The following is a 25515-nucleotide window of genomic DNA, read 5'->3' on the forward strand; positions in this document are numbered from 1 at the left end:
TTCGAATTCGAAATTGGTGTGCACTTTATAATGCTTTGTCAAATGTCTTGTCTGTGTGTGTTTGTGAAGTGCTTCATGTTTTGTGGTGAGAAATTTCTAAGGTCTATAACTAGAAAAAGAGAATATTGAGAGAGAATTCCCACCTTAGGCTTTCAGTGGGAGATTAAGATTCTTTCCTTTAGGTTCCAACACTGGCGAAGTTGGAATACCAGACAAAAAGTTTAGTAATAAACAGCCAGTACCCTTTTTGAACTGATAGAAAATCAGAACCCAAGCAGCCCAGAGGAAGCATGGCCTGAGAGGGAAAATAAGGTAAAAGTTGTGCAACAAAAAGGCAAAGAGGAACTCTGCTGGAAATTGATGAAAATTAACAAGCCCTTGGTAGAGGCTAGAAAAAATGTAGCTCTCTTGATATGCAAATTGTTGGGCACTTAACTTCTGGGTTTTTTTTTTTTTAAAGGAGCAAAGATGCTGAATGAAATTACTAAGTCTCTAGTTTAATTGAAATGTAAAGGAGGGGGAGATATTGGTGGGAGAGGAGAATGTCCAAGTGATGGGACCTTGTGCTTTTAGCTATTCCCTTACTCTCATCCCAGTTCAGAAAATATTTAGCCTGACTGGGAAACCAGTAGACAAAGTTGTGAAAAGTTATCAAATTTAAAAATTTAAAGAATGGTACTGTGGTAGAGATATTGATTATTGTGATTTGAAATTATTGCTATTAGTCATTAAGTACCAAAAGGTTTCTGCTTGGGAGGAAAGTGGGCCACACCTTACTGAAATTCCTGAGGCCTTTTGTCTGGTTTAGGCTCTTTAGTTAATCTGATTCAAAATCAAAAGCCTAAAGAAGCTTTATTTCCCTGAAGCTTTTTTAAAAAAAGGGACAGGATTCCAGTTCTTTATGGAAGTAGAGAAAAAAAAGTTATTCAGAGCTTAGAAGTGTCACCAGATGTTCCTTTGAGGAAATTTGTGAAGTTATGGATAATGTTTTCTTTTAAGTACCAATTGTATTTTATTGAAAAGGGAAAAAGATTGGGAGTTCAAATGTTTACCATTCGCAAGTCCAAGTCCGGATTTGATATGATTCAAGTCAAAATCTATCTAGAAGGAATAAAGAGCAATATCTGAGAATGCTCTTCCTATAAGGATTAAGCCAGAAAAGATATTTTTCTTTAGCGTTTATGAGTATAAAGTGCTTGACACAAGGATAGGCATGTGTTAGACACAACATTAAACTAATGTAATTGTTAACTTTGAAGTGATTTTTAAAGAATGTAAAATTTGAGAAAACATTGTGAGGTAGAAATGGTATTAGCACAATTTTTAAAAATTTCATTATGTTGTATATAGATTGGGGTTTTAAAAGAATGTGATAAAATGTGGAACTGTTATGTTTGATTATAATGTAAGAATGCTATTAATGTTTGATTTGAAAGTAAATTTTCCACATGAAATCTTGCCTACTATGAAAATGTGGATAGAGTGGTTTAGGGTGATAGTGTGTGTCTGTGTATTGGTGAGGAGTTGAATTTCTGGGCAAGGTGATTTGGAAATGCATTTACCTAAATTGATAATGGGTTGCTTCAAGTTTTAAATATGAATTAAGGCATATTGTTGAAAAAGTCATTTATCTAAATCTGATTACATTGTGAATTGCATTGTTAAATTAATGATGAATGGGTTAAGAAGCTAGTATGAATTGTGTGTAAGAGTTCTCTGTTGCAGAATTACTATTGAGAAAGTGAAGATTCTTGAATGTACATGTTTGTGTATTAAGTATGTTAAGAAGCTTATTTTTGCTATTAAGAAAGAAGTTTTAGCTAAAATGGCTTTTGCTGTTGATAACATTTAATATAAATTTTGAACTTTAATCATGGCCAAAGCTTGAATTAAGACCTAATAATCTCCTTTTTTATCTTAAGTAAACTCAGAGAATGTATCAGCTAGGCAAATGGGGTTCACTTAGTAATTTCCTTGGAGACCCTTTTATATCATGTTAGTGAGAAGGAAAAACACAGATATCCTGGATTGTAATTTCAATTGAAACTTAGCCCTGCACGACTGGGAAACTGAACTATTGTTATGTGCCTTTAGTCATGTTAACTATGTTGTACTGTTTCATCTCAAATATCAAATCATATGTTTCCTGGGAGACCCTGTCAGGTTTTCTGTATAGACTCTTGGATCCATCTGTCGCTTCCATTGTCCCTGCTCCTGAGTGGACCATGCCATCCAATTTTGAAAGGGCCTGAGGAAGATGACATCAGACATAGACAGCTTTCTCAAGACCTGCATGAAGATTTAATTTTTTTCATACCTTTGTTGGTTTACAGGAGAAGCCTTTGGCTTGCCTTTGACCAAAAAGAGGGAATGAAGATATTTAATATAAATTTTGGACTTTAATAAGGGCCAAAGCTTGAATTAGGAAGAGTCTGGATGTAGTAGTCTCCTTTTTTAACTTAAGTCAAGTCAGAGAATGCTTTAGCTGGGCAAATGGAGTTGACTTAGTAATTTTCTTAGGAGACCATTTTATGGCATATTAGTGATAAGGAAAAACACAGATGTCCTGGGCTGTAATTTCAATTGAAACTTTGTAAAAGGTACCCTTTCCTGTGTCAGCAGGATGCATGCCATTAGAGTGATGGGATTTTCTCCTTATTTTATGTCACAGAAACATATGCTACAGAGAGGAAGTTTACACAGCTTGGGATCATAACTGACACTACGTCGTTAATTGTCTTACTAAATTTACAATTTGTTGAACTAAGAGAGTTCCTTTTTCATGGTAAAATGTATTTAAGACAGTCGATTCCTGTCCTGGGTCAGTCAGATTAATTCCATAGCACTATGACTGTTATCTTTATTTATTTATTTTTTTTGAAAACTTTTTTAAAAAATTTATTTATTTAACTTTTAACATTCATTTTCACAAAATTTTGGGTTCCAAAATTTCTCTCCATTTGTCCCCTCCCCCCGCCCCAAAACATTGAGCATTCTGATTGCCCCTATCACCAATGTGCCCTCTCTTCTATCATCCCTCCTTTCCCTTGTCCCCATCTTCTCTTTTGTCCTGTAGGGCAAGATAACTTTCTATACCCCATTACCTGTATTTCTTATTTCCTAGTAGCAAGAACAGTACTCGACAGTTGTTCCTAAAACTTTGACTTTCAACTTCTCTTCATCCTTCCCTCCCTACCCATTCCCTTTGGGAAGGCAAGCAATTCAATATAGGCCATATCTGTGTAGTTTTGCAAATGACTTCCATAATAGTCGTGTTGTGTGGGATTTCCAGGGATGGTCTTGATGACAGTCATCAGTAACCTGGAGAACTGGATTAATAGGATTAAGGCTGAGAAGGAGAAAAGTGATTTAGGTATAGTGATAAGGAAAAGCTTATGGGCCTCAAGAGAATCAGATCAAGTGGGGAAATCCAAGGAACTTTCAAGGTGAAGTTTTTCAGGGCTCTTTAGACAAATGGGACTAAAACTCCTTTGGAGTAAGGGGCAAAAGTGCTGATGTGGGCCCATGCTCCATTGGAATAAGATTCTTGAAGGTTTCAAAGGGATGTAAGAATAATTGTGTATTAATACAATTGACTGAATTAATTACTGAAACTAAATCAGAGACATCTTCAGTGTGGGGAAAAGAATTTCAGTGTAGGTTTGTTAGAAGTAGGAAACCTCAGGTAATATTTTGTATTGATGGAACAGTTAAATGTTTTTGTTTTGATTTGAATTCATTTCAGTTCAAACTTATTATATGTGTAAATCATTCTTTTAGACTAAGCATGGTTAGAAAGGGAAAGAGAATCTTGGAAAACAGATGTTAATCTATTAGAACAATAACATGATTTTAATGGTAAGCTGGATTTTATGATTGTTATTTAATTGCAATTCAATCTAACTACAGAAAGGCATGCAAGCTACTTAAAACTTCCTTTAAAGATGTTCCTCAGTCAATGTGAAATTGTAGTCATATCTGAAACTGATGATTAGAGCTTGCTATTTTATGATTTTATGGGATTATCAACTGACTGTTCTTCTGAGTCTAACTCTCATATTAAGGAAAGCTGTGTAATTCACTGATCCATGATGCCAGCAAATCTGTGCAGACATGAACTGGAAAAGGTGATATCTCATGGGAAGGTTGGCAGAATGGCTTTTGTGCCTGAGTTGAAGTAGGATTCTCCTGACTCAATTTCCCCACTGACACCTGGCAGACTTTAAGCCTGTCTAAAGTGCCAGTTGACAATGTACTCCTGCCTGGAATCAGCATGAATTATGGAGATGATGTTTCCCTGCAATGTCCCTATACTTCATGGCAAATTCCTATAATCAAAAGTTTCGCAAGCATAATGCCATATCTATTAAATAACAGATTGGTAAGGGAACAGCTGAGATTAAGATGTAAGTCTGAGATTAAGCTATTAGGTTTAGGGTTTCAGACCAACAACAATAAGTTAAGGTTCTTTAATTCTTTTTTTTAATTTTATTTTATTAATTTTTAACATTTATTTTCACACAATTTTGGGTTACCAATTTTCTCCCCTTTTCTCCCCTCCCCCCCCAAACCCGAGCTTTCTAATTGCCCCTGTGACCTATCTGCTCTCTCCTCTATCCTCCCTCCCTGCCCTTGTCTCCATCTTCTCTTTTGTCCTGTAGGACCAGATAGCTTTCTTGACCCCTTAACCTGTATTTCTTGTTACCCAGTGGTTAGAACATTACATTTGGTCCTAACACTTTGAGTTCCAATCTCCTTAGCTCCCTCCCTCTCCACCCCTTCCCCTTGAAAGACAGGCAATTCAATATAGGCCATATCTGTTTAGTTTTGCAAATGATTTCCATACTAGTTGTTTTGTATAGGACTAACTATATTTCCCTCCATCCTATCCTGTCCCCCTTTACTTCTATTTTCTTATGGTCCTTTCCCTCCCCATGAGTGTCAACCTCGTATTGCATTCTCCTCCCCATGCCCTCCCCTCCATCCTCCCCCCCACCCTGCTTGTGCCCCTGTCCCCCACTCTCCTGTATTATGAGATAGGTTTTCCTATCAAAATGAGTGTGCATTATATTCTTTCCTTTAGTGGAATGTGATGAGAGTAGACCTCATGTTTTTCTCTTGCCTCCCCTCTTTATCCCACCACTACTAAGTCTTTTGCTTGCCTCTTTTATGAGAGATAATTTGCCCCATATAACTTCTCCCTTTCTCCTCCCAATATTTCTCTCTCACTGCTTGATTTCATTTTTTTTTAATATATGATCCCATCCTCTTCAATTCACTCTGTGCACTCTGTCTCTATGTATGTGTGCGTGTGTGCATGTGTGTGTGTGTAGTCCCACCCAGTACCCAGATACTGAAATGTTTCAAGAGTTATAAATATTGTCTTTCCATGTAGGAATGTAAACAGTTCAACTTTAGTAAGTCCCTTATGATTTCTCTTTGCTGTTCACCTTTTCATGGTTCTCTTCATTCTTGTGTTAGAAAGTCATATTTTCTTTCCAGCTCTGGTCTTTTCATCAGGAAAATTTGAAAGTCTTCTATTTCATTGAAAGACCATTTTTTCTCCTGAAGTATTATACTCAGTTTTGCTGGGTAGGTGATTCTTGGCTTCAGTCCTAGTTCCTTTGACTTCTGGAATATCCTATTCCATTCCCTTCTATCCCTCAATGTAGAGGGTGCCAGATCTTGTGCTATCCTGATTGTATTTCCACAATACTTGAATTGTTTCTTTCTAGCTGCTTGCAATATTTTCTCTTTCTCCTGGGAATTCTGGAATTTGGCCACAATGCTCCTAGGAGTTTCTCTTTTTGGATCTCTTTCATGCGGTGTTCTGCGGATTCCTTGAATATTTATTTTGCCTTCTGGTTCTAGAATCTCAGGGCAGTTTTCCTTGATAATTTCATGGAAGATGATGTCTAGGCTCTTCTTTTGATCATGGTTTTCAGGTAGTCCCAGAATTTTTACATTGTCTCTCCTGATTCTATTTTCCAGGTCAGTTGTTTTTCCAATAAGATATTTCACATTATCTTCCATTTTTCGAATCTGCGCGGTATGTTCTGAGATATCTGTCTTTCTCAAAAAGTCCTTAGCGTCCATCCGTACCATTCCAGTTTTGAAAGATCTATTTTCTTCAGTGAGCTTTTGAATCTCCTTTTCCATTTGGTTAATTCTGCTTTTGAAAGCATTCTTCTCCTCATTGGCCCCTTGCACCTCCCTTGCCAGCTGAGTTAGGCTAGTTCTCAAGGTGCCAATTTCTTCAAGATTTTTTTGGTTCTCCTTTAGCAGGGAGCTGATCTGCTTTTCATGCTTCTCCCTCATCCCTCTCATTTCCCTTCCCAGTCTTTCCTCCACCTCTCTAACTTGATTTTCAAAATTCCTCTTGAGCTCTTCCATGGCCCGAGCCCACTGGGTGGGCTGGGACACAGAATCCTCGATTTCTGTGTCTTTGCCTGATGGCAAGCATTGTTCCTCCCCATCAGAAAGGAAGGGAGGAAGTGTCTTTTCTCCAATAAAGTACCCTTCAATAGTTTTATTTCTTTTCCCTTTTCTTGGCATTTTCTCCAACCAGTGGCCTGACCTCTGAATGTTCTCCTCACACCCACCATGCCTCCTGGTCCTCCCGCCAGCGCTTGGGAACTGTGATTCAAATGCTGCTTCCCGCCTTAGGATTTTTGGTGGGGGCAGGGCTGCTATTCAGTGTGAGAATTAAGTTCAGGTGGTCAGGGGCAGGGCCGCCTCTCAGGCACATTTCCCTCTGGGGGTTTATGCACAGACCTTCCACAATGGATCCAGGCTCCTGCCCGTTTGGGGAGCCCCCGTCCGCAGCTGCCTCTCAGCCCCCACCTCCCGGGGGGCCCGAGCCATGGGGGCACCCCACTCCCCTCTCAACCCGCCAAAGAGATTCTCTCACCCACCCCCATCAGTCACCTGTTGGTGGGGGGGCCCGTGCCGCCGCTGAAGATCCCGCCTCCGGAGCCCTCTCAGATCTGTGCCTCTCGGATCCACGGCCACCGCCGCAGGTCCGGGCTGGGCTCCACGTCTGCAGCGCGACGGACCTTTTGCGAGAGGTTTGCAGGTCCCTCTGTGGGTGGGGGAACCCGCGTGGCCGCTGGAAATCCCGTCCCCGTAGCCCTCTCGGATCTCCTCCCCTCAGTGTCGCGGCTGCGGCAGGGCCGCATTCCGCTCCCCGTCTGGGCGCCCAGTCCGCGGCGCGAAGGACCCCCCGCGAGAGGTCCACAGGTCTCTCCAGAGCAGAAATCTCCCTCGCTCCAATACTCCGTGGTCTCTGGGTGCAGAATTCGCCCTGGCTTGGTCCCCTCTAGCCGTTCTGTGGTTTGTGTCGGTTCTTTAATTCTTAGTTATAGTATGGAGGCAATCAGGTGAAGTGCTTGTGAAATCAGTATATTATTCTGTTACTTTTCTCAGTCTTGCTATAATTAGTTAATGTTCAAGGATGAATGACTTGTGATTTACTTTGTAAATGAGTTGAAAGAAGTAAACATGACCAGAAATTGGAATTGTTTGACAGCTTCACAGGTAACATGTTTAAAAGTTAATTACTTATTCTATTTGTGTATGTACTGGAGCCTATTATTGATTCCTTAGTGAAAACTCATCCTCCTGATGGGGGAATGAATAGTGAATTAATGTAGAATGTAAAAACTGGGTTCTAATGTGAATGTCTTAAACTTCCAATTTTGATTTTGTAAGAATGAGAAATGTATAAGCTTTAGGAATGGTAATCTAAAATTGTATCAATGTAATTTTGTAGAACAGACATTTGGGTTTTTACAGGAAGATAAAGGGAAGACAATGCTGTGTTGAAGATGGCTTTGAACAAGTATTTGGAGCAGAACAATGCACCAGAAGATGTTTTTCCCCAGATTGCTGTATGAGATGAAACTTCTATATGGACAATTCCTTGATTTCCCTTTTTCTTTCTATTCTCTGTGAATGTACTTTTAAGAAGGGGACTGTCCCTTTGTAATTTGTTAATGTCTCTCAATTTCCCTATTTTCCCACATTTACTTAAAGGTGAGAAAGATGAAGTAAAAGAATTCATTTGGGAAGTAAAATGAGGAGGTATCAATTGAATTTGGGTGTGGAAACAAAGATTTTGATAAAAAGGGGGAGGAGTTTGTGGGAAACAAATAAGGAATTTTGTTTCCACACCGTTAAAACTCCTCCCAGCTTTAAGTGATAAGAGTTAATCAGAGTTGTGATCCACCATGGTTAGGTAAAAGGTCAGAAACTTGTGCTCAGGCTTGAGCTACATGAGGGAAAGCCTATGAGAGAGAAGAATATGAAGACACATGGTCAGGAGGTTTCCCCAGGTCAATAGATGGTGTGGCAGGAAGACCAAACTTGGAACAGTACAAAGGGTTTGCATTGATCTGAACAAATTGTGGTCTTCCTGTGACCTTCCTTGGAAGTTATGTATTCATTTTTTGAGGAGAGGGGGGAATAATGAACATAAAAATTAATAAAGTTTTCCTGATTTCCTGATGTTCCTTTTTTAAGGTGAGCATTTTTCTCACAGTTGGAGGCTTGTTGATCTCATTTCTCACAAGTGGTCATTATATTCATTAGAGTTCTTAAGTCTTTTCAGAGTTGTTTTTTCTTTACAATGTTTCTGACCTTGAGCAGATTGTTGTACTTCTGGTCTCATTAGTTCTAAAAATGCAGGAATCTTTGAAATACTCTCTTTTTAATTTCTTATGGCATAATCATATTCCATTACATCAATATTGAGATATTTTTGTGTGCATTTGTAATATATGGGACATTCATAAACCAAAGTTTGTTCAATTATTTCCCAGTTATCTAAGAAGGAATCTAAATTATCCCCTTAAGATTTTAGTTCTTTGCTTTTTCTCCCAGTTTCCTGTGATCCTTTCCCTCCCCGCTTCCTCCCTTTTCCATTCCCAATTCAGGATCAATAAGTTTGTTTTTCTTTTTTATATAGAAATTTGTTTAGTTTCAGTTTTCAATGTTCAATTCCACAAAATTCTGAATTTTAAAATTTCTCCCCATTTCCTCCATCCCCCCTACCCTGAGACAGCACGTATTCTCATTACATTTTCCTCCAGTTTGCCCTCCCTCCTATCACTACTCCCCTGTAATATCGCCTTCCCTTTTGTTTTCTGTTGGGCAAGACAGGTTTCTATACCTCCTTGCCTGTATATCTTATTCCCTAGTTGCATGTGAAAACAATTTTTAACATTCATTTTTAAAACTTTGAGTTCTACATTTTGTCCCTTCCCCCATCCCTCCCCATCCTCATTGAGAAGGCATTTTGATATCAGCTAAACATGTGTAGTCATGTCAAACACATCCATAACTTTCATGTTGTGAAAGACTAACTATATTTCCCTCTATCCTGCCTCCCCCATCCATTTACATTATTCTCTGCTTTCACCTGTCCTTCTACAAAAGTGTTTGCTTGTGATTACCCTTTCTCCCAATCTGCTATCCCTTCTATTATCCCCCTCTTTTATTTCCTTCCTCCCTGCTTTCTTGTAGCATAAGATGAACTTCCATACCCAATTGAATGTTTATGTTAATCCTTCCAAAAGCCAAATCCAATGAAAGTAAGGCTCACTTTTCCCTCTCACTTTCTCCCTCTTCCTTTCCACTCTTAAAGCTTTCTTCTCTCTTTTATGTGAGATGATTTACTACATTCTGCCTCTCCCTTTCTCTCTCTCCTAGTACATTCCTCTCAACAAAATTCTATATTTTAGGTATCATTCCTTCTTATTCAGCTAAACCAGTTCTCTCTGTCTCTGGCTCTCACTCTCTCTCCACACAAATACACACACACACACAGACACACACATACACACACATACATACACACAGACATACCACATATTCCCTGCAAATGTCCTAATACTGAGAAAGGGGTCATGAGTTATAAATATCATCTTTCCATGTAGTAATATAAACAGTTCAACTTTAATAAGTCCCTTATTATTTCTCATTCCTGTTTACATTTTCATGGTTCTCTTGATTCTTGTATTGGACAGCCAAATTTTCTATTCAGCTCTAGTCTTTTCAACAAGAATGCTTAGAAGTCTTGTATTTCATAGACATTCCATTTTTCCCCCTGAAGTATTATACTCAGTTTTGCTAGGTAAGTGATTCTTGATTTTCATCCAATCTCCTTTGACCTCTGGAACATCATATTCCAGGCCCTCTGATTCCTTATCATAGAAGTTTCTAAGTCTTGTATTATCCTAGTTGTGTTTCTATAACACTTGAATTGTTTCTTTCTGGTTGCTTGTAATATTTTTCTCCTTGATCTGGGAACCCTGGAATTTGACTACAGTATTCCTAGGAGTTTTCCTTTTCAGATCTCTTTCAGGAGGTGATCAATGGATTTTTCCATTTCTATTTCTCTCTGATTCTAGAATATGAAGGCAGTTTTTCTTGATAATTTCTTGAAAGATAATATCTAGGCTCTTTTTTATCATGGTTTTCAGGTAGTAAAATAATTTTCAGATTATCTCTCTTTGATCCATTTTCCTCATCAGTTGTTTTTCCAATGAGATACTTCACATTGTCTTCTATTTTTCATTCTTTTGGTTGTGTTTAATAATATCCCTTTTCTCATAAAATCATTAGCTTCCATTTGCTCCTTTCTAGTTTTTGTGGAATTATTTTCTTCACTGAGCTTTTGGACCTCTTTTTTTCAATTTTGCCCATTCTGTTTTTTAAGGCATTGCTCTCCTTATTGACTTTCCAACCCCTTTTGACATTTGGTTTAGTATAATTTTAAACATGTTATTTTCTTCAACATGTTTTTGTGTTTCTTATAGCAAGTCACTGACTTTATTTTCATCATTTTCTTGCATCACTGTCATTTCTCTTCCCAATTTTTCCTCTACTTCTGTAACAGTATGCACCTCAACATATATGGGTGGGGGGTACTACTGTCACAGGTTTTTAGATCTGCATTCCTAAAAGGAAAGGCAACTTTTGAGGCATTAACAATCACTTTAATCTGACACATGTATTAATCCTCTAACCAAGGTCATATATCATTCACTTATTTCAGGGGAGTCAGCACCTGAACCTCAAAGAAAATACAGAGAAATTAAAGATCAACAGATATGGTTTCCTCTGGTTCAATTCAACACACAGTTTCACCCCAACTATCTGACCACAGTTAACACAGAGGGAAGCATGCCATCTGGGTTCTCAAAGCTGAGGGGTTCCTTAGAGGCTTCCCATAGTCCTCACCTGGCCAAACAGACATGTAAGCCCCAAAGTAAAACCTTTACTTAACCCCAAAGTAAGATCCTCAGAGTCTTTATAAACTTTTTGGAGCCAGAGGGCATCACATTCTTTTTGAGAACCAGTGCCTCATTAACAAAACATGTGAACCTTCTGGCAAATCTTCCTAGCCTTGACAATGGGTGGGAAAGATTCTCCCTAGTGACATTCAAATAGAGGCATTACACTTCTTGATTGTACTAGAACAAAAAGAGCCAAAAAAGTCCTATTTTAATTGTCATTCCAACTTCTATTACTTGTAGTTCAAAATCCTTTTTAAGCTCTTCCATGGCCTGAGATCCATTCATATTTTTCTTGGAGGCTTTGGACACAGGTACTTTGACTTTTTATCTTCTTCTGGTTGTATGTTTTGACCTTTCTCATCCCCAAGGATGTAAGAAAATACCATGTCAAGAGAAAGCAAACATCTATGGTCTATTTCTTTTTCCCTTATTTGTTCATCTTCCCAGTCTTTTACTTGACTTTTGAGCTCATTGTTAAGTGGAGTGCTCCAGAATCAACCACTGCTTAATCAGTGGCTGCCACTGCCCCTGGGCTAGGACTAGGGTTGGGGGTGGACCACACTCTCCTCTTATCAAGGTGAGAGACCCATCAAAGCTGTCTTTGACATTTGTGGGTTGAGAAGTCTGAAAACCCCAGTAGCTGCCAGTGATTCAGTTCCCTTAAGTCTGCTTGGGCTCCATTTGCACTGGAGTGGCCCGCACCAAACTGTGTTCCACTCCCAGCATGGTACAATAGACCTTTCCTTTCATCCTTCAAGTTTGTCTTAGGTTGGAAATTTGCTTCAGTGTCTCATTTTGTGGCTTGTGCTTCTCGAGAATTTGTTTAAAATCATTTTTACAGGTTTTTGAGGAGGTTGGGGGGAGAGCTCCAGCAGGTCCCTGCCTCTACTCTGCCGTCTGAGCTCTGCCCCAAGAAGTTTGATTTTCTTCTGACTATCCTTAACCCCCCACCCTTCTCTATCCTTACTTATTTCTTTATTGAATTTGATATAGTTCTGTTTCTTTATTCAATCTTTTTTGTCAGTGAGTTTCATCTGAAGCCCACTCTCTCCACTCCTTCCTCATGTATATATTATTTCCACATACCCTAATTATGAGAAATTGCAAATTCCACTCCCTTCTTCCTATATGTAGGAACCCTGGAAGTTTTCACACACTTTTGAAAATGTGACCATTAATAGTAAGACAAGAAATAAACGGTACAAGTTAAAGGGAGTGAAGAGGAAACAATTATCCATATTTACAGATTATATTAATGGTTCACTTGGAGGCAGTGTGGTACAATGTAAAGAAGCTTGAAGGCCTGGGTTCAGATCCTACTTCTGATGCTTACTTGTATGACTTTGGAGAAGTCTGAAAAATCTTTTTTTCTGCAAATTTTTTGAAAATTTCATCTGGCATTAGAAGTCCTTTAAGATGACTTAGGATTTTATTTGTAGTGTGTAATCCTGGATTCACCTTTTTTAAAAAAAATTTATTTATTTTTAGTTTACAATATTCAGTTCCAGAAACTTTTGAGTTCCAAATTTTCTCCCTTTTTTAATTTTCTATCCTCCCCAACATGATATGCAATTTGCTATAGGCTCTACATATACATTCACATTAAATATATTTTCACATTAATATTGCAAAGAACAATTATAATCAATGGAATGAACCATGAGAAAGAAGAAACAAAAGAACACAAAACAAAAAAAAAAAAGAGCAAATAGCATGCTTTGATCCACACCCAGACTCTGTAATTTCTTTCTCTGGATGTGGATAGGATTCTCCATCATCATCTATCAAAGTCATTCATCACACAACTTGGCTGCAGTTGTGTACAATGCTATCTTAGTTCTGCTCACCTCATTCAGTTCATGTAAGTCTTTCCAGGCATTTCTGAAGTCGACTTGCTCACAATTTCTCATAGCACAATAGTATTCCATTACATTCATATACCACAACTTGTTCAGCCATTCCCCAATTGATGGGTATTCCCTCAATTTCCAGTTCTTGGCCACCATAGAAAGAGTGGTTATAAATATTTTTGTAGATGTGGTTTCTTCTCTCATTTGTAAGATCTCTTTGGTAATTAGCCCTACAAGTGTTTTTGCAGGGTCAAAAGGTATGCCCATTTTTATAGCCCTTCAAGCATAGCTCCCCTTTGCTCTCCAAAATGATTGGATCAGTTAACAACTCCACCAACTATGTGTTAATGTTCCAATTTTCCCATGTCTTCTCTAGCATTTGTAATTTTCATGGTTTGTCATGTTAGTCATTCTGACAAATGTAACATTGTTGTTTTGATTTGTATTTCTCTAGTCAATAGTGATTTAGAGCATTTTTCGTTTGACTATAGATACCTTTAATTTCTTCCTCTGAAATCTGTCTGTTCATACTCTTTAACCATTTATCATTTGGGGAATGACTTGTATTACCATATAGTTAACTCAGTTATGAATGTATTTTAGAAATGAAGCCTTTACCAGAGACATTGATTTTAAAATTTTTTTCCCAATTTTCAGCTTCCCTCCTAATTTTCATTACATTGGCTTTGTTTGTACAAAACCTTTTCAGTTTAATGTAATCAAAATAATACATTTTGCATTTCATAATGCTTTCTATCTCTTTGGTCAATAATTCTTCCCTTCTCCCTAAATCTGATAAATGCACTGTTCCTTGCTCCACTAATTTGTTTATATTCTCAGTCTTTATACACAGATCATGTACCCTTTTGGACTTTCTTCTTGTGTTCAGCATCAGTCATTGGTCTAAGCCTAGTTTCTGTCACATGAAAAAAGCGCTTTAAATCACTCTTCTTTAGAGAGATGCAAATTAAAACAACTCTGAGATACCACATCACACCTATCAGATTGGCTAACATGGCAAAACAGGAAGATGATGAATGTTGGAGAAGATGTGGGAGAGTTGGAACACTAATTCATTGTTGGTGGAGCTGTGAGCTGATCCAACCATTCTGGAGAGCAATTTGGAACTATGCCCAAAGGGCTGTAAAAATGTGCATATCCTTTGACTCAGCAATACGGCTTCTAGAACTGTAACACCAAGATATCATAAAAATGGGAAAAGGTCCCCTACATGCAAAAATATTTATAGCAGTTCTCTTTTTGGTGGTCAAAAACTGGGAACTAAGGGGATGCCCATCAATTGGGGAATGGTTGAATAAGTTTTGGTATATGACTGTAATGGAATACTGTTGTGCTGTAAGAAATGTTTAACAGGAAGACTTCAGGGAAGCCTGGAAAGACTTATATGAACTGACGCTGAGTGAAAGGAGCAGAACCAGGAGACTGTTGTACATGGAAACAACAACAGAGTGCAAGGATTTTTTCTGGTAGACTTAGTACTTCATTGCAATACAAAGACTGACAAAATTCCCAGTGGTGTCTTAAGGCAAAATGCCTTCCACATCCAGAGAAAGAACCATGGAATTCCACTGCAGAATGTAGCAGAACTTTTTCTTTTGTATTACATTTTGGTTTGTTATATGATTTCTCCCATTCATTTTAATTTTTCTTTGCAACATGACTAATGTGGAAATGTGTTCAATAAGAATATATGTGTAGAACCCATATAAGATTGCATGCTGTCTTGGAAGGAGGTGGGAGCAAAAGGGAGAAAATCCAAGACTTACCCAAGTGATTGTAGAAAACTGAAAACAAATAAATTAAAAATAAAAATTTTTAAAAAAGAAAATACACATATAGTGATACCTAATGTCTCCTGACTTCAGTTAACTCATAAGAATTATGTATATACGTGCAAATACACACACACATATATATTATATACACACATATATATGTATGTATGTATGTATAAACAAAAGTTAATTTTTTTCCAATTACACAGAAAAACAAGTTTAGCATTCAAATTTTTCAAATTTTCAGTTCCAAATTTTCTCCCTCCTGTCTTTACCTCCCCCCTGTCTAAGAGAGTAAGCAGTTTGATTTAAGATATATATGTGCAATAATTTAGAATGTATCTCCATATTAGTCATGTTTTACCCAAATTTATTAACTTATCTGTTTTCAGTTTTCAATAATCACTTCCATAAGTTTTAATTTTTCCTCCCCCTACTTCCATCCTCCCTCCCCAAGATAGCATTCCATCTTATATTACATTCTTACTGAACACATTTTCCCATTAGTCACGTTGAACAGAAGAATTAAACAAATAGGAGAAACCATGAGAAACAAAGCAAAACATAACAGAGAAAATATTCCGCTTCATTTTACATTTCAGCTTCATAGTCCTTTCTCTGGATGTGGATGGAATTTTGCATGAGTCCTTTGAAAGTGTTTTAGGTCCTTGCATTGCTGTGAAGGGTTAAGTCTATCAGAAACAGTCCTCACACACTGTGGCTGTCATTACGTATAATATTCTCCTGGTTCTGTTTACTTCACTCAGCTTCAGTTCATATAAGTCTTTACAGGATTCTCTGAAGTCTTACTGTTTGTCATTTCTTATATCACAATAGCATTCTATTACACTCATATACCACAACTTTTTCAAGCATTCCCCAATTAATGGGCATTCCATCGATTTCCTGTTCTTGGCTACCACAAAAAGAGCTACTATAAATATTTTTGTACATGTGGGTTCTTTCTCCATATTTGTGATCTTTTTGGGATACAGCCGTGGAAGTATTACTGCAGGGTGAAAAGGTATGCACATTTTTATGGCCTTTTGGGCACGGTTGCAAATTGCTCTCCAGAATGGTTGGATCACCTAACATTTCCACTGACAATGAATCAATGTTCCAACTCTCCCACATCTTCTCCAATATTTATCATCTTTCTGTTTTGTCTTGTTAGCCAATCTGACAGATGTGATGTGATACCTCAGAGTTCTTTTGATTCACATCACTCTAACCAATAGTGATTCAGAGCATTTTTTTCATATGACTATAGACAGCTTAAATTTCTTCCTCTCAAAATTGCCTGTTCATATCTTTGACCATTTATTAATTGAGGAATGACTTGTATTCTTGTGAATTTGACTCAATTATGAATATATGTTAGATATGAGGCCTTTATCACAGACACTAGTTTTAAAACATATTAGTCATGTTGTGAAATAAGAAATGGAGAAAGAAAAAAACATGAAATAAAGTGAAAATAATACAGTTTATTCTGTATTCATCTGAAAACTGCAAGTTCATATACTTCGATCATTTATCAATTGGGGAATGAACATAAGAAGCAGAAGTAAAAAATCTCACAAATGATAATGCAAAAAATACTAATTTTGGCAACATGAATAAACATTGTGACCTAAAAAAATTGCATTCACCTGCAATAAGAATTCACACAAAACACTTCTCTAATAAATGTTTGTTAAGTTGAATTCAGTCTCCCTCATTAAGCCTTTCTAGAAGTCACTTTATTACAAGCAAAAACTTTTGTATAGACAGTGACTACAACCAAGTAAGCAATGTCAATATAGAGAGGCAAGAAATCTCTAGTCAACCCCAAGGTCAATGATCAGCCAGCCTGGCGGTTGACAAACATTTATTAAGCACTTATTATGTGCCAGACATTGTGTTAAGTATAGATATAAAGAGAGTGGCAGAAACATTGTCCCTGTCTTTAAGGAACTCACATTCTGATAAAGAAGATGACATGCCAACAGTGATGTACAAGATATATATGGAATCAATGGAAGGAATTCTCAGAGGGGAGACCGTAGCAGTAGGGAGAACCTCCTGCAGAATGTTGGGTTTAGCTGGGCCTTCAAGCAGGTTTGAGAAGGCAGTTGGCAGAGGTGAGGAGTGAGAGCATTTGAGGCATGGGGGATAGTTAGTGCAAAGACCCAGAATTGGGAGATGGAGTACAGTGTGTGAGGAACAGCAAGGAGCCAGTGGAGCTGGACTGGTAAGGGTGTAAACCATGAAAAGACTGCAAAGATAGCGAAAAGCTGGGTTGTAAAGGACTCTAAATGCAACCCATTTCAAATTCAATTCTGGAGAAAACAGGGAGTCAGTGATGTTCACTGAATATAGGAGTGACATTGCTGGCTCTGAGTTTTATGACATTCATTTTGATGACTGAGAAGAGGATGGACTGAAGTGGGTAGAAACTTGAGGTAGGGAAATGAGAAGGCTACTTCAACTCTCCAGGTATGATGTCATGAAGACCTGACCCAGGGTGTGTGAGTGAAGAGAAGGGGATATAGATGAGAGATGTTGTGAAAGCAGAAATACGACTTGGGAACAGATTAGGTATGTGGGGCAGTATCATATTGTAAAAATGAAAGGACACAGCCTTCCCTTCTGTTGAGACTTTAGAAATAGGCTATGTTGCTGAATGTAAGTTTTGTTTCAGGGTATTTGTTGCATTGCAACTAAATAAAATATATTGATCAATTTTTTTTTTATCAACTTTGCATACTGTAAGGGAATTGCCAACCCTCAGCTCTCTTGGACAGCGTACACCAATCACGGCTCAGGTAATCTGAGGGAAGATTGGTAAGGCATGAACAAGATGGCGCTGGGAGGAAGGGTTCCACCCCTGTTCACCATCAGATACTTCCTGAAACGTGGCTGGAAAGCAGTAGCAAAATCTGCTTAAACTAGTTTAATCTTGCTTGTGCTGCTTACGTAACTAAGGCGTACATGATACTATATAAGTGCCTGAGCTAGTTTGAATAAACGGAGTTGCCTTACATCTTTTCCTCCCGCCTCATCCGTTACTCACAGCGAGCTCCTTCAGGGTCGACAGGCCCTGCTGGTCAGGTAAACCTGTCGGCTCGGGGTGAACGGCCCCAATAAATCCCGTTCAAGTGGCGCCCAGACCTGGGCGGTAGATAAGAATTCTCAGCGACTGTAGGAGGTGGAAAGTAGTTGGTAACCGTCATAGGTTATCAGAGACTTGAAAGACAGAAGACTTGAGGGTCTCAAGATAGCAACAGGAGCGGACAGTGCGGGGGCAAAAGCGTGACCTCGTAGCTCGAGAAAAGACGTATCCCGCATTCCTCGGATGGTGCCTCACGAAAAGGGTGGAACGTGGGACGACGCGCGCTTCAGCCGTCGGGGAGACAAAAGAAAAAATTTGAGACTGTGAGTAACCTGCTTATATATATACAAATATATATAGGTAGGGAGCTAGGTTTTTTAGCATTAATGAGGCTAACAACATCAGCAGAAAAGCTAGATAAGAAAGCTAAGAGCCAGGGAGTTACAGTGCAGTTAAAATTAATTAGAAAATTTTTAGAACAAGTCCAAGACTCAGAACAGTCCCTGGGTGGAGGAGCAACCCTCCTTATCTACATACACTTGGCAGATGGTGGAAAAACAGTTAACTGCTTATGACCAGGAAAGTCCTGGAGTTATATCACCACATACTTTTTATCTATATAATATTGTAAAATATTCTTTTCAAGTAGAAGAAGGAGGTTGTGATAAACAAGTTACACAATTTGTCACCTCAACACAGACCACTCCTTCAAGCTCTTCAGAGAGCTCAAGAGAGCATAGCCCAGAAAGAATGTATCCTGATTTGCAGAAGGAGCTATCAGAATGGAAAGAAAAAGAAAAAATTAATAATTTGGAGACTGAGCTTCTAATGATAAGCAAAAAATTGAAGCAATTAGAGTTTAGAAAGAATGTGTCATGTAAGGAGGACATTATAGACTCTCACGCTGAATATATGGAGCCAACAAGTTTAAAATTATGTTTGGAACTAAGTAAAAGAAATCAAGCCATAGGTCTAATTAGTGCAGAGGATTTCTGATAATCTTTTCTCAGTTTTTGAATTTTTATTGTCTGTATATGTGTTCAGTCTTTACATGTTCTGTGTGCATGTGTTTGTGAGTTATTACGGCCAGCTCCGTTGTAGCTGGAATTCAGAATGTTATCTCTTTCCCTCCCCCTCATCCCTTCTCTCTGATGGCTGCAGCATCAGGGAGGAGAATGAGAGAGAGAAAGAGAGGAACTAATCTTCTATTATTCAGTTTATATGACTGCTAAATGCAGTTTTACATAAGAAATACAAGGCAATAATATGTGAAGTTCTAAAGGAGCTTTAATCAAAGCCCACTAGGAGTACAACATGGGTATGAAGTTTTGGAATTTATCTTTAAGTAGTTGGTAAAATTCTCTCTCTCTCTTTACCCTCTGACCCTGGCCAGGTTGTGAAGGTGGAGAGAAAGACAAGAAGAAATTGGGGAAATTTTCTCCTCCTATCACAAAGGCAGATTGAATAGCATTTTAATTATCTCATGCCTCACCTAAGAGAAAAGTTTTTGTGTATGGGATACAATTAAAAGGTAGTTATTCTGCTCATATTTTAAGTGAAACATGTCACTCCTAATTGGATGTTTAAGACAGGTCAGAATTTATTGTATTATTTGGCATTAAGGCAAATTGAGAATATGCATAAAACTAAAAATGAAAAAAGGCACCTCAGAGATGAAGATGTGAACTTCCAAGTGGAAAGGAGGAGGACTGGTGCCACTGGACTTTGTTCCAGAGTCTCCCTCACTTCCACTTGCAGTTTTACAACTTTCTCTTTCAAACACATTCTAAAGGAGTAGACATAGACGTGAAATTTTCTTGAGTAAAAATTAGAACCATTGTGATTTTTATTTTACCCTGTAATCCAGAAATGGTACTAGAGAAAGCAATTTGTAATCTGAATCTTGTTGAAACTAAAAGATGTTGGAAAAATTGTGTGTAGCCATTTATGTTACTTAAAAATTTTATCAGTCCTACTAACCTTATCTTATAATGTTCTATAATTGCCATTTAGAAAACCAGGTATTTTCACCTTTTCCTGTTAAAGAAATTACAGCTAAAATAATTTGTTTATCATTTATAAACGTTGTAAGATTGTTAACTAAGTTTTTGAAGTTGCTGTTTTAATACTAAACTTAATATTGTTAATTGATTACTGTGTATAGAAAGAAAAAAAAATGGAGTAAAAATTTTATTTAGACTGGTTCTGCCCATTCAGAACAGTCCAGACAGTATGTTTGGGGTTTGGCAAGCATGGGATTCATGCCAATTACTTTTATTTTTTAAAACTGCCAAGGCCTCTTTCCTGTGTACAAGGTCATCAGTCCCAAGAAAGAAATTTGTTTGGCTTATATAATTCATAAACAATGAATGTGGCTTGCTCAATACTTGTAATAGATAGAAAAGATTTTAATAATTGACTTTTATATCAGGACAAGTTTTAATTTTGAGAAGGAAGGATCTTAAATGAAATCTCATATGTATGTGAGTCTTGTTAATCTTCATTGCTTATTGCAACTTTATGGAAATACAAATAACTCTATTTGGCTTTAAGTTGGGATTAGTGAAATTTGCTGTTTAAGGTAAAAGCATTTGGGACCATAAATATTTTTGTTTAAGTGTGAATTTGGGTATAGTTGTCTGCATTTGATCAGTATCTGAAAGAATATGCCACAAGTTACTCAGAGGGACTGTGATCCTGCATCCTGTACTGTTATCAGGTGAAATTTGTATCTGGAGAGGAAACACTGAGGGGACAATTCTAGACTCAATCTAGGATGGGATCCTCCTGATCAGTTTCCCCATTGTGTCCTTTTATAAAGGAATATTTTCCACTTGACTATTCCTGAGTCTGGCTATAATACAGATACTGCATGATTGGAAAATTTCACTCCTATCTGAATTCAAACAGAGTCAAAGATGTTTTATCCTATCATATTTGCTATATCACATATCTGTATTTTTTCCTTCTATAGCAAACTTCTATGATCAATTACAAGTAGCCAGTATAACATGTGAGCCCTTTTGTGTAATCTTACTGGAAAACTTAATATTATTTTTATCTGAAACTGGAACATGTTCAGAAATTTATGTAAATGACTTAAGACTCACCTTAAGATGTCCCTATTGTTTAAAGCAGTAATTTTTTTTTTATAATCAGTCTCTTACTGTCACCAATGTGAGATTCTATTATGCACTTTTATTAAAACATTTTGTGATATCTAGGAATTCTGAAATACCTAAGAATTTGGTTTGTTATAATACTTTGGGAATTTATATTCCTTAGAACATTTTTATATCAACTAAGTTTTAATAAATTTTAATTTTAAAAGGTTTATTTTTGCTTCAAAGTGAAAAGACAACTATCATTTTAAAAGGTTTCACTTAATCTTCTTTTTAAAAAAAAAGCTTAGTAACTCTTAACATTATGATAAAATTTCTACTGTTTTAAAAAAAGAACAAGGAATATTTTTAGAAGAAATATTTTTCAAAATAAGGCTAAAGCCTAGTAAAATTTTCATTTTCAAGATAATGTATTGCTACTTAATATGTAATGATCTATAAAACAGAACAGATCTTGTTGTTTTAATAAGCAAAAGTTAATATTAATGTGTGAACTTATTAACAACTTAACTTCTAAAGTTTTTTCTTCCAGAGTGAATATAATCAGAAAAAGATAAACAAGCTGATGAAACAACGATGATCATCTATTCAGTTGTGAGATTCAACTTGGAAATCTCTTTTGTTTAAGATAATACAGCTATGCTAGTTAACAGTAATAACTTATGCACTATCTTGTCTACGGTAGAAATATAAAGGAATATGAAGCAGTCTAAATGATCAGTTCTAGAGATTTGGAAAGCTAAATACAAGCTTGATCAAAATATATAGAAAGCAGATAAGGAGGTTGGAGACAAATGTGAATCATCCAAGCTCCTCCTATCCTAGATAGTTACTAAGTATGTCAAGAGAGTGTGAGGATGTCTGACAGTATTCTCACACCCACCTCACTTCTAGTTATTTTATTCTTACTCCTTTTTGATTCTTGTTTGTTTAATCTCTGTGCCAGATTTGTGTTTTCTAGGTTTCTTTGTCCAAGACCATCACCTATCACCCTTTGAATCATCAAGTTCCTCATATTGGTTAAAGACGCAACCCCTCCAATGTTGGGACCCTGTGAGGCAGGATCAGCTCTACGTCCAATCTCAGCAGGAAGCAATTTCACAAGTTGAGACCTTTATCCCTTATCTCAAAATATGTTGGGTCTCATCTGTTTATAGGGGGACAGGGTGTGGTGCTTGAGTGCCTATACTTGGGCTCCAGTTCTAATATTGAATTTCTTTTTATAAATCATTCATATTTCAGGAATACCATATAACTCTATGAGTCAGGCAGTAGTATAAAGGAAGAATAAAACTCTCAACCTGTTCCTTCAAAAGCAATAAGGCGAATGCTTGGTAGGTCCCCTCGGGAACAATTGGCACAGGCCGTATATACAATGAACAACTTAACCTTAGATTATGACAGCCTTACTCCTTCACAAACATTCTTTTCATTTTTTAGCCGTAATGATATCAGAATTATTAGTAAAAAGTAGATTGCACCCCAGCAACAATAGGTGTTGTGGAAGGATGTCAGAGCACACCTCTTACATTGCTTTGCCCATCATGGTGTGCCAAGAAGTATTAAAACAGACAATGGTCCAGCTTATACTAGCAAAGCCATTCAACAGTTCATGGCAGAATTCTCTATATCACATTTTACTGGAATCCCCCATAGTCCTACTGGTCAAGCTATAGTAGAGCGGGAGAATCACTCCTTGAAAACTTATTTGCAAAAACAAAAAGGGGGAGCTGGACCAAGAGTTGATGACAAATTACAATTGGCTGTTTACACATTAAATTATTTGAAATTTGATGATGGTGGCTTATCAGCCACTATGAAATTTTTAACATCTCCTACAAAGACTGAGTCTATTAAGACCGAGTCAGTTACAGCAAATGCATTGAATGCAAAGCCCATAAGGTGATGTGGCATGATGAGAATAAACAATGGTTTGGTCCTCATATAGTATTAATTTGGGGAAAAGGATATGTTTGTGTTTTAACAGATGACAACAAAGAAGTGTGGGTTCCAGTGAAACGTATCCGAGTGTTGGAAGACAGCAATCACGACGAAGAAGTCACAGGGGGCACAACAGAGACAACAAAGAAAGTTATAGAAACTTTGTCAGGTTTTTAGCCATCTACAACATAATGGTGCTCCTGATCTTTCTCACAACACTCCTACTATGCAACCATTCTGCGCCTTCTCTTCAAACACAGGAGAAGGACTCTGGACAGACGGAACAACTGAGATGAGCGTTTGTCATGGAATCACCATGGCTGAGAGTGATGTCATGGAGTGAGACAATGCTAAAATTCATTCTTCGTGGTAACATTTCCCACATGTATGGAAATGATGGAGTTGACACAGAGACAAAGACTATTAATGAGACTATATTTCAGAGACATTTTAATTTTTCAGGCTTAGTTTCAGGTTTTCCATTCTGTCTACAGAAAGGTATTTCAGGGATCTGGAATGGGTCCAGTTTCAACTATACACAGGTGAAGGGGAAAGAAAGGTATCCTTGGTGTGCCACCATAGTGGATGGAAGAGATGCTTTAGATGAGAAAGATCGGCTACATGCTTATTATTTGTTCACCTGGAGAATAAATGGGACAACGGTAACCTGGTCAAATACAGACTTTGCAGGACTTTCTCGGGGTATTGGATATAGACCATTTTGTGATTTGTTTAAAAAGAGAAATGTAACCTTATGACATCTATATACAGGTTTTTTATGGTTTGAGAATTGTCATACCCATACATGTCAACAAACAGAGTTAACATTTGGGAATTACACAGAAATGTTGTATTCATGTCACAATCTTTCATATGCACCAGATGCAAGATTTGCCCCAGAGTTCCCTAGACAAATGTATATCTACCACAAGGGGTATCCTCTGATAGGAAGACCAGTTCAAGGGATAGACAAAATTATAATGGCTATGGGAGGACAGACTATACAAACAATGCCTGAAGTTTCTAAAAAGGACAAAAGTAATGTTATTTTACTGACAGGGAGAGTATGTTTAGGGAACAAATATGCATTTCTTTGGGATAGAGACAATAGATCAACATTGGAGACATATAAAAATCGGACAGGAATTTACAATTTCACTTGTCAGAATTGTTCTGTGCAAGAATGCATAGGGCCAAAGATTAATGAGAGAGTATTCATTTTAACAAGGCCACACTATGCTTTAACAGCAGTCAAGGCAAAAGGGTGGTATAAGACACCCAGTGATGAAGTAATATATACACTGGACAAACAATTGGATGAATTGATGATTAGAGTTAAAAGATGTGTTTCATGTGTAGTTTTAGGAATTACTTTATTAGTTGAAGTCATCTTGGCGTTACATTGGAAATTCAACAATTGATAAAACTAGCACAAGAGATTGATGAAAAAGCAAATACTGATTTTGTACCTGAAAAAACAGCAGCAAAGATAAATAATTTCTTTAAGCATATTGTTTCTTAGGGATCTGTCAAAAATTGGTTTGCGCCAAGTATTATAGGCTTTGTAGTATTGTTTTTAGGATGCACTATTATACCCATATGTATTAAGTTTGCATTGCATAGTTTGTATAATGCTTTACTTTCCAGTAAGCAAAGTGTTCTTATCCTGAAAGATCGCATGTATCAAAACAAAAAGGGGGAATTGTAAGGGAATTGCCAACCCTCAGCTCTCTTGGACGGCGTACACCAATCACGGCTCAGGTAATCTGAGGGGAGATTGGTAAGGCATGAACAAGATGGCGCTGGGAGGAAGGGTTCCACCCCTGTTCACCGTCAGATACTTCCTGAAACGTGGCTGGAAAGCAGTAGCAAAACCTGCTTAAACTAGTTTAATCTTGCTTGTTCTGCTTACGTAACTAAGGCGTACATGATACTATATAAGTGCCTGAGCTAGTTTGAATAAACGGAGTTGCCTTACATCTTTGCCTCCCGCCTCATCCGTTACTCACAGCGAGCTCCTTCAGGGTCGACAGGCCCTGCTGGTCAGGTAAACCTGTCGGCTCAGGGTGAACGGCCCCGATAAATCCCGTTCAGCATACAGTTACTCACATAATATAAGGAGAAGGGACAATTCTTGTGAAATGGACAGAAATAGAAAAAGTGCCTAACTGAAGTCCCTTGATCTACCACTGCACTTAAATCCCCTTTAGGCTTACACTATTGCATATTTTAGTTACAGCCTAGCAATTATTCCTAGTTTCTAGATTTGATGATATTTTGGAGATGTGGAATGGTGTAGTGGATAAGAACAGGGGATATAGAATCAAAATACACCAGGTTTCAAATCCTGATGCAGAAATTTTCCATCTATGACCCTCAGAAAGTTCCTGAACATCTCTGTGCTCCAATTGTTTT

General features: G+C 37.6%; 1 long non-coding RNA gene across 1 annotated transcript; it reads left to right on the forward strand.

Annotated features, from left to right (window-relative positions):
* Positions 1-17954: 17954 nt before the first annotated feature.
* On the forward strand, positions 17955-25079 carry LOC140506521 (uncharacterized). Its single transcript, XR_011967961.1, has 2 exons — positions 17955-18360; positions 23147-25079. It is a non-coding gene; the product is annotated as an uncharacterized lncRNA (long non-coding RNA).
* Positions 25080-25515: the final 436 nt, after the last annotated feature.

The sequence above is a fragment of the Notamacropus eugenii genome, chromosome 5 (assembly GCF_028372415.1).
Source record: "Notamacropus eugenii isolate mMacEug1 chromosome 5, mMacEug1.pri_v2, whole genome shotgun sequence".
In the NCBI taxonomy this organism is placed as follows: domain Eukaryota; kingdom Metazoa; phylum Chordata; class Mammalia; order Diprotodontia; family Macropodidae; genus Notamacropus; species Notamacropus eugenii.